Below are 14,805 nucleotides of genomic sequence, written 5' to 3' on the forward strand. Positions count from 1 at the left end.
CAATAAAGCCCCTCCTATCTGTTTCAATCATGTGCAATTCCTGCAGACACTCCTGAAAACAAGCTTATTTCTGGCTATCTCAGTGGCGGTTTCCTGGTTAAATTGACAAATAAGTGGTGTATACTACACAGCAATACTGTGTCCCAGGTCTATACAGTTTACTGGCAGTTTGCTACAGTACAAAGCTGTTTGAAACAACTGGTATCCTATACTGTATGATTATATACCATTTATGTAAACCAGTCACTGTTACCGTTGGAAAGGGATAGGGTTTGCTTGTTAATTGTCTGCTCTGCTGATTATGGTGCACGTTGACAGGATGGTTATGAGTTAGATCTCATTACCCCAGTTACAGATTTTAGCTGGTGGGCTAATGTCAGATCATCTTGGTGCATTAGCCAGGAGGGGTATCCATGACTTCTAGGGTATTTTAATCAGCCCTGGGTTCTCAACAGCAACAGAAGAATGACAGGAAGCAAACCAAAGACACAGAGGCAACACATCACTGAGGGAGAACTTCCCAGCAGAGTGATCTGCAGCAACCCTGTTTCAGGTGCTGTTTGAAAAGTGCACTGTGACTGATTCAAAATCGTTTAGCAAATTGCATGGGGGGGGGGTTGCACTTCATTATATGGCCAGTTTGTAGTTTAGCATCTTTTTTCCCTGCAGTTACATAATTGATTGATTGCTTTTTAGCTGTCTCCTTCTAAACCATATAATAAAGGTTTTACATAAACATTACGCAACCTGCCTGACTGCTGTGCAACATGGGAAAAGCAGAAGGTTCATGGCTAATCAGGGCAAGTCTGCAGTTCCTACATTACCTTGTGCACAAATACACAGTGTTACAGCAACTCTTTGATACTGTCTTAAAAAGCATCTCCATTTTCTTATTATGCATGACCTACAAACGCATCGGGCTCATTGTCAGACAGCATGTTGAACCCGACTGTCTCTGGCTGTAAATCATTAATCCTCAGCCGGTAATATATAAATAACTAGTAGCCTGTATCGTGGCAGACTTTGAGTCCATGTCAGTATGGGGCAGGCAAGGTCAATGAAGACGCCATCTAAGCTGAACCAAACTGGTTCAGACAGCCAGTGCACAGGCTCCACTGATCCATTATTTACTGGAGTTCATCTTGGGAGGGCTGAGGTACATTTGCTGTGGTGGCCACTCATATATCATCCAGTAAACACAATCCATGAGAAAGTAGTGAGGAGGGCACAAGTACAGTGGAACGTCCTGTCAGAGGAAGGGGCGGTTCTAAAGTGAGAGGCTCCAGTTTTAAGCCATTATCAGCTTGTTTCCAGAAAGCTACTTGGTTATTTATATCTTGAGCAACTTGCTGTCCTCTGAATGTGGTCAGAATGTTTCATTGATTTGTTGTTGTTGTTGTTTATAAATGTACAAAACGAATCCAATATCAGTATTCAAACTGCAGTTTACTGCCAAAATCAGACACCTCAGCCAGTGAAAACCACCTGTAGAAGACTACAGGTATGGGCCTGTGGCCAAGTGGTAATCAGTGGCAGGTGTAGAGCGGGTGTGGTGCTGGTGCAGTCATCCAAACAACAAAAGGACAACAAAGTACGGGTGAAGTGGACTGTTTTAATTTTGTTTTTATAATCCAATGGCCTGATGACCAGCCAGTAAATAATAAAGAGCTTGCAATGCACAACAGTGTGTATTGCACAGTGGAGAAAATGGGCTGCAGTCCTATAAATAATAAGCACACACAATCAGACACACACACACGATCACAAAGTCCACAGTGAGTGCTCTCAGTGCTTGTGGTGAAGTACAATACAATACGTGCTATAGTGGTGAACAATGTTTACAGTGACGGTAATGCAGTGCTGATCCGGTTTTGTGCTGGCCTTTGGTGACAGCTCTGGATTCGTGTTTAACTGTCTAGTGCTATGACAAAACATTCCTGCAACAGAGTCTTGCTTCTTCCAGGCTGACTGGCTTCCCAACCCTGGAAATGAACAACAACAACCAACGACCAGCCCGTCCAAAGACTTCCCCTTTCGCTACTTAGTGCCCTCACAGGTCGGGAGGGAGATTCACGACCAGAACTCTTTATGTTTCTGTCACAGGGCTGCATTTAAAAAGCTGTGTTTATTCCAAAGCCTTGATGTTGCCATGGTGTTCTGCTCAGTTGAAAGCAGGTATACAAGTGTAAACTGTTCTTGAATCAATAGGCAGTAATGGAGGATGCCCTAACAGGGCCAATAATGAAATACCCCTGAGAAAATATTGCACTTAACTGGCCAGCACATGATGAGTTTTTGTTTTCATTTTCATTTCCAAGATTAATTGGAGCTGCATTCTGCGAAAACAAGCAGTTCCACAGAGTCGCGTCTATTTGGAGTAAAACGAGAAACTGGGAAGTAGTCGAAACAGAAGACTCCAGTGCCAGAGTCTGGTGCTTTCCTCCTCTCTGCTGTCACACAACTCATAGAGTTCTCTCCTCCTATTGCTCAGTCTGTAGATTTACGCACAGTGTTGTGGATTTACAGTAAACCTGCAGGTCTATTAGGCTGTGACCATGGAACTGTAGTCTCTATCAGGGCTTTATGAGACAATAAACTGATCTTTTTTTTTACTTAGCTACTACATTTCAGGGACAGCCCTTCCTCGGGAAGTGAGTTTGTGTAAGGGATATTAACCGCCCACTTTTCACAGATTAAATACCGGCAAAAGCTCAGTCCTGAGGAAGGCTTGTCCACTGGATAAAGAGCTGAGAATTAGCATTTTTTATATTTTATGTTCTGTTACAGTAACATATTCCAACATGAACTCGTGTGTTTTTATCACTGTTTCACTACAATAAAAAATACAAATGTAAAACCTTTTTTGTTAATTATTTACAAGCCTCTCGATGAGCATTTTCACAGCTTTCAGATCTTGTACTCAGCTTTCCTGTTGTCTGGAATGTGGTTTGAGCTGAAGTCCAGTCCAGCCAGGCTCCGAGAAACCCTGCTTGTTTCTATTTCCTGTGTTCACCTCCACTTTGTCCCAGTGCAATCAGTGGGCTTGTTTGTTGTGTTTCCTATGAGTTGCAGCAGCCCCTTCTTGTTAGCTAACAGCACCTGTGAGCTGTGAGAAGTCAAAGCTTCCCAGCTACCTCTGATAAACACTGACTCCATAAAGGGAAGGTCTCCTTCAGATTGTACCTATCTTACCTGAAATCTTAGCAGCAGCACAGCCAGCAAACCAACAGCTCTGACCAGCATGCACCAGTTTATTCAACATTAAATATAGCAGACATGCCAACACATCTTACATGTGAGCTTAGTGATGCCTTGAATGAAAGACACAATAGACTTTCATCAATTTCATTTGTATTGCAAATGTATTGCATGAGTACTAGGGCATGTTAACATGTTTAAAGCTGTCAGATATTAATTCAATGAATTCAAATGCTAATTACAATATAAAAGGAGGCATTCCCTCGGGTGCCCTTGTTTATACAGTAACGGAGTACCAATCAATATTAATCTTACAGTCTTATTAAATATACAAGTCGTTGTGATCAAGCTAACTAAAAGTACTCATGTTTTATCTGTGATTAATCGTCCCGCCTTTTTATTTGTTTGCTATCAAATCATTTCAATTTTACTTTGTTGTTTTCATTTTGCTCGTTTCCTTACAGAACTTTATTGTGACTAGTGGGGTCCATCCTGGGCAAGGCTGAAGCTCTGTTTAAACTCGATGAATACCCCAGTGTGCAACACCAGCAGCTCAAGACTGAAGCTCTGTTTAAACTCGATGAATACCCGAGTGTGCAACACCAGCAGCTCAAGACTGAAGCTCTGTTTAAACTCGATGAATACCCCAGTGTGCAACAGCAGCAGCTCAAGACTGAAGCTCTGTTTAAACTCGATGAATACCCCAGTGTGCAACAGCAGCAGCTCAAGACTGAAGCTCTGTTTAAACTCGATGAATACCCCAGTGTGCAACACCAGCAGCTCAAGACTGAAGCTCTGTTTAAACTCGATGAATACCCCAGTGTGCAACACCAGCAGCTCAAGACTGAAGCTCTGTTTAAACTAGACAAATACCCCAGTGTGCAACACCAGCAGCTCAAGACTGAAGCTCTGTTTAAACTCGATGAATACCCCAGTGTGCAACACCAGCAGCTCAAGACTGAAGCTCTGTTTAAACTCGATGAATACCCCAGTGTGCAACACCAGCAGCTCAAGACTGAAGCTCTGTTTAAACTCGATGAATACCCCAGTGTGCAACACCAGCAGCTCAAGACTGAAGCTCTGTTTAAACTCGATGAATACCCCAGTGTGCAACACCAGCAGCTCAAGACTGAAGCTCTGTTTAAACTCGATGAATACCCCAGTGTGCAACACCAGCAGCTCAAGACTGAAGCTCTGTTTAAACTCGATGAATACCCCAGTGTGCAACACCAGCAGCTCAAGACTGAAGCTCTGTTTAAACTCGATGAATACCCCAGTGTGCAACACCAGCAGCTCAAGACTGAAGCTCTGTTTAAACTCGATGAATACCCCAGTGTGCAACACCAGCAGCTCAAGACTGAAGCTCTGTTTAAACTCGATAAATACCCCAGTGTGCAACACCAGCAGCTCAAGACTGAAGCTCTGTTTAAACTCGATGAATACCCCAGTGTGCAACACCAGCAGCTCAAGACTGAAGCTCTGTTTAAACTCGATGAATACACCAGTGTGCAACACCAGCAGCTCAAGACTGAAGCTCTGTTTAAACTCGATGAATACCCCAGTGTGCAACACCAGCAGCTCAAGACTGAAGCTCTGTTTAAACTCGATGAATACCCCAGTGTGCAACACCAGCAGCTCAAGACTGAAGCTCTGTTTAAACTCGATGAATACCCCAGTGTGCAACACCAGCAGCTCAAGACTGAAGCTCTGTTTAAACTCGATGAATACCCCAGTGTGCAACACCAGCAGCTCAAGACTGAAGCTCTGTTTAAACTTGAATACCCCAGTGTGCAACACCAGCAGCTCAAGACTGAAGCTCTGTTTAAACTCGATGAATACCCCAGTGTGCAACACCAGCAGCTCAAGACTGAAGCTCTGTTTAAACTCGATGAATACCCCAGTGTGCAACACCAGCAGCTCAAGACTGAAGCTCTGTTTAAACTTGAATACCCCAGTGTGCAACACCAGCAGCTCAAGACTGAAGCTGTTTAAACTGAATACCCCAGTGTGCAACACCAAGCTCAAGCCTGAAGCTCTGTTTAAACTTGAATACCCCAGTGTGCAACACCAGCAGCTCAAGACTGAAGCTCTGTTTAAACTTGAATACCCCAGTGTGCAACAGCAGCAGCTCAATGTCATGAATACCCCAGTGTGCAACACCAGCAGCTCAAGACTGAAGCTCTGTTTAAACTTGAATACCCCAGTGTGCAACAGCAGCAGCTGATGTTTTGAATACCCCAGTGTGCAACACCAGCAGTTAGGGCCTCGATGCAACACCAGCACTGAACGGTAAAAATATTGGCACCCTGAAGGTTGTGCAACAGCAGCAGCTCAGATACGTGCATGTCATGCTGCCACTAGTTTCTGAGCATCACTGGCACCCCAGGTTAACAGTGGTAATTACCTTCACTCAATGCTTAACTTAATTGCCACTGATCATTACTTAATTGTATAGGTGAGGGAAAGGCTGCTCTTGTTGTGAAATGAACACATGAATTAGTAGGCTGAGTATTTGCCCAGTCCTAATCGGTACTGCAGGTTCCCAAGCGTTGTGCCGCCAGGGCTGCTCAAGCGTGCCGTGAAACATCAGAGGCTGACAGTATAGCACCAAGTCAGGGCTACTGATAAGTAAACAAGCTGTGTTCAGTTAATAAACTTTATTTAAGCATGTCTAATAAATGATTTTAAATATATTAAAACCTGTTCAAATGTCATAAAAAGTGACTTAATAAAATGTACCAAAAAAGTACTGTACCTTATTTCTGTTTCCAGCAAAGAACTCTAAACTCGTCAACACAACAATGCGCCCGCAACCAGGACTAACCGTATTACACTTTGCGTGGTCACCCATGACAATTCAAGTCAACACATCGGGAGTGATGTTGACTGTCAAGGAAACACAACAAAAAACACACACACACACACACACACAAAACTGTATTGTACTAAGATTTATACATATACTCTGTAACTATCAATACATTTCTGGAGACCATGAAGAATCTACCTCTGCTTCAAATGCTGCTGAATTAACGAAAACTCAGCAGAAGAAACCAAAGCTGGTAAACAGGCAGTACAATGACAGCTACTTGTTATATGGATTTTCATGGACTGGTGATGCCTCTTGCTCTCTGCCAGACTGCCTTATTTGAAGGGAGAAGCTGTTGAACAACGGAATGGTGCCAAGTTAAAGCGTCATTTCATGAACAAACACCCGTCACTCACCGGCAAAAACATACATTACTTCAAGCACATGAAAGGACTTAACTTGAAGCAAAATCAACGAATTGTGGACTCTGACAGTCTTGGTTAAGGCGCAAGAAGTAAGTCACTTAGTTGCTGAACTCTTTGCGAAATCAAAGAAGCCACATACCATTGCCGAGACCCTAATTCTGCCAACATGTAGAGAAATTGTGTTAGGAGCTGATGCAGCCAAAGAAACAGCCATGGTTCCTCTTACAGATAACACAAATCAGCCAGCGTATTGATGACATGTCAGCTGATATTGAGCTGCTGCTTCATGAGAAATTACAAGCAAGAGGGAAGTTTGCCCTGCAGATTGACGGTTCTACAGATATTAGCAGACACTGCCAACTCCTAGCTAATGTCAGGTATGTTGGTGAAGATTCAATCAAGGATCATTTCTTCTTCTGTAAAGAAGTGCCAGATCACACAACTAGAGAGGAAATCTTTCACTGAGGTAAGTAATCTTTATTGAACAAATTATTATAGCATCTACACTGACAGAGCGGCTTCCATGATGGGTAAACTTCAAGGATTTGTGAGCAAAGTGAGAGAAGGGAACCCTGAAATCCTGCCAGCCACTGTGTCCTGCAACGCGACGCTCCTGTTGCTAAAACAATGACACCAGAGTTAAATGCAGCACTAGACCAAACTGTAAAAATCGTCAATTATATCAAATCACAACCTTTAAAGCCTCGTCTGCTTCTGTTTTATGTGAAGAGATGGATGCAGAGGACCAAAGCTTACTCCTGCACACTGAGGTGTGATGGTTGGCTCGCGGGAAGGTCCTATCTTGTGTATATGAGCTCCAGAATGAGCTTAAAGGAATTGCCCTACAAAGATTTGGCCTCCAATGATTCTTGGTGTGCCAAGCTGGCCTGTCTTGCGGATATATTGAGCCACCTCAATGAGCTGAATAAAGAAATGCAAGAAAGAAATAAGAACATCCTGACAGCCACAGGCAAACTGGAAGGATTCAGTTCAAAACTAGCCCTCTAGCAGGAAAAAGTAGCCGAGTGGCTCAATCGAAATGTTCCTGTTAGGATCTGCAGACCCTGCTGGCAACAGTGTGTCTAATCTAATCTCTGCACATCTTAAAACACGGCAAGACAAATTCAAATGCTACTTTCCATCAATGAGTATGGAAGATTATGATTGGGTATGTGATCCTATTAATTAAACTTCTTTGGAATCTTCAAAGAAGTTGCAATTGAAGGCGCAAGAAGAATATACAGAGCTAAGGATGGATCGCACCTTAAAAATGAAGTTTGCAGTGATGCATCTGGACACATTTTGGTTGTGAATCCATATTATTAATCTTACTGTTTTACTAGCGAATCCTCATTATTAATCTCACTGTTTTACTAGCGAATCCTCGTTATTAATCTCACTGTTTTACTAGCGAATCCTCGTTATTAATCTCACTGTTTTACTAGCGAATCCTCGTTATTAATCTCACTGTTTTACTAGCGAATCCTCGTTATTACTCTCACTGTTTTACCAGCGAATCCTCGTTATTACTCTCACTGTTTTACTAGCGAATCCTCGTTATTACTCTCACTGTTTTACTAGCGAATCCTCATTATTACTCTCACTGTTTTACTAGCGAATCCTCGTTATTACTCTCACTGTTTTACTAGCGAATCCTCGTTATTAATCTCACTGTTTTACTAGCGAATCCTCGTTATTAATCTCACTGTTTTACTAGCGAATCCTCGTTATTACTCTCACTGTTTTACTAGCGAATCCTCTTTATTACTCTCACTGTTTTACTAGCGAATCCTCGTTATTAATCTCACTGTTTTACTAGCGAATCCTCGTTATTAATCTCACTGTTTTACTAGCGAATCCTCGTTATTAATCTCACTGTTTTACTAGCGAATCCTCGTTATTAATCTCACTGTTTTACTAGCGAATCCTCGTTATTAATCTCACTGTTTTACTAGCGAATCCTCGTTATTAATCTCACTGTTTTACTAGCGAATCCTCGTTATTAATCTCACTGTTTTACTAGCGAATCCTCGTTATTACTCTCACTGTTTTACTAGCGAATCCTCGTTATTAATCTCACTGTTTTACTAGCGAATCCTCGTTATTACTGTTTTCTCACTGTTTTACTAGCGAATCCTCGTTCTATTACTCTCACTGTTTTACTAGCGAATCCTCGTTATTAATCTCACTGTTTTACTAGCGAATCCTCGTTATTAATCTCACTGTTTTCAGTTCTAACTTGTTTTTTTATGAATATTGAACTTTTTTGCAGTTTTGATATTCTCTTCTTTTTTAAGTAATAACAAACAGTTCAAACTTTAAATGGTATCTTCTTTTGTTCAATAATATCAGCTTTTACACTGAGAAATGCAAGGCTGTTATATAATGACCTTTTTTGTGGTCTGCTATTTATAATTTAAAATCTGAAACACTGGGCCATTGGTTTTCGAAATATTTTATATCTTACATGCAGGATAAATTTGAAAATTGTATTTCCTAGGTATCTAGGCAAAACATTAGTTATTGCTTCGCCTAGTAGCCTGTGGCATTGAACGGCTTTCACTGTAAATGGCTTAAACTGATAAGACATTATTTCAAGGGTGGCATGAATTGTTTTAAACATAGAGGCTTTTATTAGAGAGTCCAGTTGGAGAAAACAGGGTGGTGTGCCTCAAAGAAAAAGATCTATCAAGGTTTGCCGCAGCAGAGAAAGGCTGGAGCCACCCTGTAGAAGAAGCACTGGTGGGTAGCAGTTGCTTAAGAAGCACCTATTGAAAGAACACATACTGATACACACTGTGATATACCCGCTTATCCTTCCTGATAACTGCGATCACGCCAGGGCAAAAGCTTGGCATGCTGAAAGCATACTGAAAGCATACATGGCAAATCATATATAGGTAAAGGTAAAACATGGGGAAACATAGTAGGGTGGTAAATGCATTATCTAACTATGGGAAAATCATAGAAAACTGCAAAGTTACTATACAGGTTCAAGGTGGTAAACTGGTGCTAGCTACTTTCGACCGAGAAACCATTGTCTGTACATAGTTCATAACTGGCCAGAGTTATCTCTCATGCTGCTGTATTCAACTGTATTGCTTTTGGGATGAAACTTTATCTACCATGGCAACTGTTCTTTTCAAATGGGGCCCCATTGTTGTAGTGAGCTCCCTGTGTGAACCACCGCTTTGCTTAATTGAAGTGTTTGCACTTAAACTCCATGAATCTTCATTGCCATGGTTTATTTGAATCTGCATTATTATTTATAAAATGTTTTTACAAGTGCATAACCCATTGGGTATAATATATATATATATATATATATATATATATATATATATATATATATATATATATATATATATATATATATATATATATATCAAACATGTTTACTGACCTTACAATTTGTAATATTTATGTAAAAGAAAAATAAATGACAAAATTAGTTGAAAAATCAACCCAAAGGTGTGTTTTGAGAATAAGCAACAGCAGCATTGTGAATTAAACCATGTACAGCATATTAAACAGGATTCGTAAGTCTGTGTTTGTGCTGATATATAAGATGCAGTATCACATGGGGACTGGTGTCTGCTCTAGAATCAGGACACTTCAGTCTCTTATAACACTAGCAGATACAGAGAGGCGTGCTAGTGTGTGTTGAGGGGGGTGAGTGTTAATGATCTGACACACCGCCTGTGAACAGCACTGCTAGACTGGAAGCAGAGTAGTCATGGAGATGGGTGTGAACGCAGCAGTCGATTGGGGAGGGTGGCAGTGCTGTGTGCTATTTTTAACCAAGTTTATTTGTGTTAACACTTTCCTCCTTGTATTCCAAACTGAGATGACTAAAGTTAGGGAACACAAAGCCACCATTTCAGGAATTGTGGTTTGAAAACTGGTTCCAGTTGATAGAGAGACCTAAGGCCTGAGAACATGGAGCCATTTTGTGGCTTGGGGCTTGGTTTCAGGAGACAATGTTTCAGGTCACTGGACGGCACACCAGGGGAGACTTGGGGTTTGATACAACAAAGTGGCCTCAAACTGGGTCTCCCGGTCTCCTGGAACCAGGTTTCAAGCCACTGTTCCTGAAAAAGTAGCTTTGTGTTCCCTCAGCACTAATTTGAGGCAGCTTTGCTGTAGAAAACCCTGTCTCCACTGGTGTGCCGCCCAGAGGCCTGAAACCTCGTCTTCTGAAAACAAGTTCCAAGCCACAAAGTGTCTTCGTGTTCCCTCAGCTTAACCCCTCCTTACTGAAGTAATAGCTGTTTACAGCACAGAGCTTTCTGAAGCTGACCTCATGTCTGTCCTAATTGTTTTCTGACACACAGCTCCTCTAATGTTGTCAGTGTGTTTGCTCCTGCTCTGTAGGGGTAAAATTGGAGTTGCGTACAATGGCAGTTAATGTTTATTTGTGGTTGTCCATACACATATGTTACCATGGTAACAGAGTGCTTCATTGCAATAAATACAACCTTGTATTGTTCGTGTTCACATGTCTGTACGTCTAAGTATATATTCCCTACTTTATAACATTTTCCTAATGCTTTTCTACACAAATAACAACCCGTTTATTCACTCTGGTGCAAACAAAATTGTAAAAAAAATACTAGAATAAAGACATGGAACCCACCCAGAAACTCAGAAAGAGTTTCACACCAGTAAGAGAAGACTTCAAATAAACACTTTTAAAAGAGCAGGAAATTGAACTGATACAACTATTAATAATAATAATAATAATAATAATAATAATAATAATAATAATAATAATAATAATAATAATAATAAACACTTGCTGACAAACCAACTTTGTCATGTTTGTGTTCAATGTTAGAAACAAGACATGGGAAAGAAAACAGATGTTTGTCTATTTTAAGAAACACAGAATATTCTGACTAACATATGGGTCAGAATATATGATCACACAATAATATGATGCCTCTTGCTGCTTCTGAGCAGGTAATGTACTCTAAGCTGCACCAGTGCATTACCTCCAAAAACCAGCTCCAGACTATTTTACTGTGTGATCGTATATTGTGATCCATATATTAATCTATTTATACAGAGCTGCTCTTAATTGGGTAGGTATTGGTAAAAGTATGATCACAAATACATGAAATACAAATACCCTTTTCCTCTGAAAAAGCACCTTTCTAATGATTCATCACCTATTTTCTGCCCACTGTCGAAGAAGGATGTAAGCATGTTCTTTGAAATAGGACGAAGTGCTTAAACGATGGCGGATATTAACAAAGACGGACTTGGCAGAATGGTTAACGTCTCTGTAGGGAGAGAGGAATTCAAGCACACAGACAGTCAGCCAGTTTCTCTCTCTCTCTCCCTCTCTCTCTCTCTATCTCTGTCTCTCTCTCTCTCTCTCTCTCTCTCTCTCTGTCTCCCTCTCTCTCCCTCCTCTCTCTGTCTCTCTCTCCTCTTTCTCTCTCTCTCTCTCTCTCTCTCTCTCTCTCTCTCTGTCTCTCTCTCCTCTGTCTCTCTCTCCTCTTTCCTCTCTCTCTCTCCTCTCTCTCTCTCTCTCTCTCTCTCTCTCTCTCTCTCTCTCTCTCTCTCTCTCCTCTCTCTCTTCTCCCCTCTCTCTCTCTCCTCTCTCCTCTCCTCTCTCCTCTCTTTCTCTCTCTCTCTCCTCTTTCCTCTCTCTCTCTCCTCTCTCTCTTCTCTCCTCTGCCCTCTCTCTCTCCCTCTCTCCTCTCTCTCTAAAAGGAAACTCTCCCCCTCTCCTCTCTCTCTCTCTCTCTCTCTCTCTCTCTCTCTCTCTCCTCTCTCTCTCTCTCTCTCTCTCTCTCTCTCCTCTCTCTCTCTCCTCTCTCCTCTCTCCTCTCTCTCTCTCTCCCCTCTCTCTCCTCTCTCTCTCTCTCTCTCTCCTCTTTCTCCTCTCTCTCTCTCTCTCTCTCTCTCTCTCTCTCTCTCTCTCTCTCTCTCTCTCTCTCCTCTCTCTCTCTCTCTCTCCCCTCTCCTCTCCTCTCTCTCTCCTCTCTCTCTCCAGTAAGGTGAAACAGAACATGTTATTCCCCCGTTAACAAGAGCAGCAGAAAAACAATGACAAAAAATAAAGTAAAATAAAAAATAATAATTAAAAAAAAAAAAAAAAATCCACAAGACAAAAACCCCCTAAAACAAAACAAAACAAAACAAAACAACAAACTGACAGGCTCTGCTTAATCGCTGTCTGCGCGGCAAATAGAAAAACTTAATAATATGGCAGCGCATATTTGTGTCTGAACTTGAACTTGTGAACTGTCTCTAAATTTTAGCATACTCTTGTATCGTACAGATAGCATTGTTTTCTAACTAACGAAGATAGTATATAATATATATATATATATATATATATATATATATTATATATATATATATATATATATATAGATGTGAGGGGAAAATGGGATTCCAAGTCAGTTAAAGCGAGGCGCCTTGCAGGGTGATTGTCTAGCGTCCTGGGCGCATTTAATCTGCCTTGACATCCTTACTGATTTAATCAAATATAAGATGAAAAGAACAAATCAATCAATCAATTTAAAACGGCAGCGGTACGAGAAAGTGCCCACGACTGACCCGTTCGAAGCTGCTGAAGCCCTTTTAAAACTGTACATTCTCACTGAATGAATTGTTATAAAAATACATTAGAGTAGATTAACGCTCCACACACACAGAGAGAGACGAGAGGAGCAGCCTTTCCTTCTGCCTTTGATTTGACCCCTTCTGGCGGCAGACTACTTGCTGGAGTCTGGTGGAACATTTTACATCTATAAGTTAGAAAAAAAAGATACAAATAAAGAATATGTATATTGTGTTGCCACCAACAAAATATACGTGTACTAGAGGAACGGGATTGCATGTGTTTACTAAATAAAAAAAAAAATTAAAAAAAAATTAATAAGAATACGCTTGTGTTTTGTTATTTTAAGCGTTGTTAATGTAAAACATACAGGTGATTCTGGTTACGCATTTTAGCTGGTAAATGGAAGGCAGTAATATGATTAAACTATTCTCCGAAGCCAGCCACAAACACAGTCACTGATGGGGAAAAAACAACGAATCATCTCCATGTTTAGATGCAAGCGGGTCAGTCTGATCAACAAGAACCAGCTGTGTTTTTAGAGCATTTTACAGCCTGTCCGAGCGCAGTCGTCCTGGGATTGCTACTATAAATGGACGATAGATGAACTCCTGGATGACTCTCTAGTGTTGTAAAATGCTGTAATAAAATCCAACTATGACTAATCCGGGCAGTTTATAAATTGATCAGGTCAGATGCTGCATATGTCACGTTCTGTGAGAGAATGTGTAGGGTTATTAAACAATAACATCAGACCCTTTCTAAAACCTTTGGAGACGATAGCTACTGATCTATATACGCTCCCAAAAACACATTCCAAAGGGTAGACTACTGTACCCCCTTCTATTATTATTATTATTATTATTATTATTATTATTATTATTATTATTATTATTATTATTATTATTATTATTATTACTTTTCTGTTTTTCACAGACATGCAAAGAGCTTTGAGACACTGGGGTATGAAAGGCATTATACAGATACAGTGCATTGAATTGGAATTGAAATAATAATCCTGGTAAGAACCCTTGTAAGCAGGTAGGGTTTATGCAGAAGTCTTTTATTTCAGATTCCCTGGGATTGAATGTGGCTCAGCTCAAAAAGAAAACTGCCGATGGGCACATCTGCAGACAGGCAGTCTCGGGGGAGCATGGACCAGGATGTGATGGGCACATCTGCAGACAGGCAGTCTCGGGGGAGCATGGACGGGCACATCTGCAGACAGGCAGTCTTTGAGACACTGGGATGTGAAAGGTACATCTGCAGACAGGCAGTCTCAGTGCATTGAATTGGAATTGAAATAATAATCCTGGTAAGAACCCTTGTAAGCAGGTAGGGTTTATGCAGAAGTCTTTTATTTCAGATTCCCTGGGATTGAATGTGGCTCAGCTCAAAAAGAAAACTGCCGATGGGCACATCTGCAGACAGGCAGTCTCGGGGGAGCATGGACCAGGATGTGATGGGCACATCTGCAGACAGGCAGTCTCGGGGGAGCATGGACCAGGATGTGATGGGCACATCTGCAGACAGGCAGTCTCGGGGGAGCATGGACCAGGATGTGATGGGCACATCTGCAGACAGGCAGTCTCGGGGGAGCATGGACCAGGATGTGATGGGCACATCTGCAGACAGGCAGTCTCGGGGGAGCATGGACCGGGATGTGATGGGCACATCTGCAGACAGGCAGTCTCGGGGGAGCATGGACCAGGATGTGATGGGCACATCTGCAGACAGGCAGTCTCGGGGGAGCATGGACCAGGATGTGATGGGCACATCTGCAGACAGGCAGTCTC

This window comes from Polyodon spathula, chromosome 4 (assembly GCF_017654505.1).
Source record: "Polyodon spathula isolate WHYD16114869_AA chromosome 4, ASM1765450v1, whole genome shotgun sequence".
Taxonomy (NCBI): Eukaryota; Metazoa; Chordata; class Actinopteri; order Acipenseriformes; family Polyodontidae; genus Polyodon; species Polyodon spathula.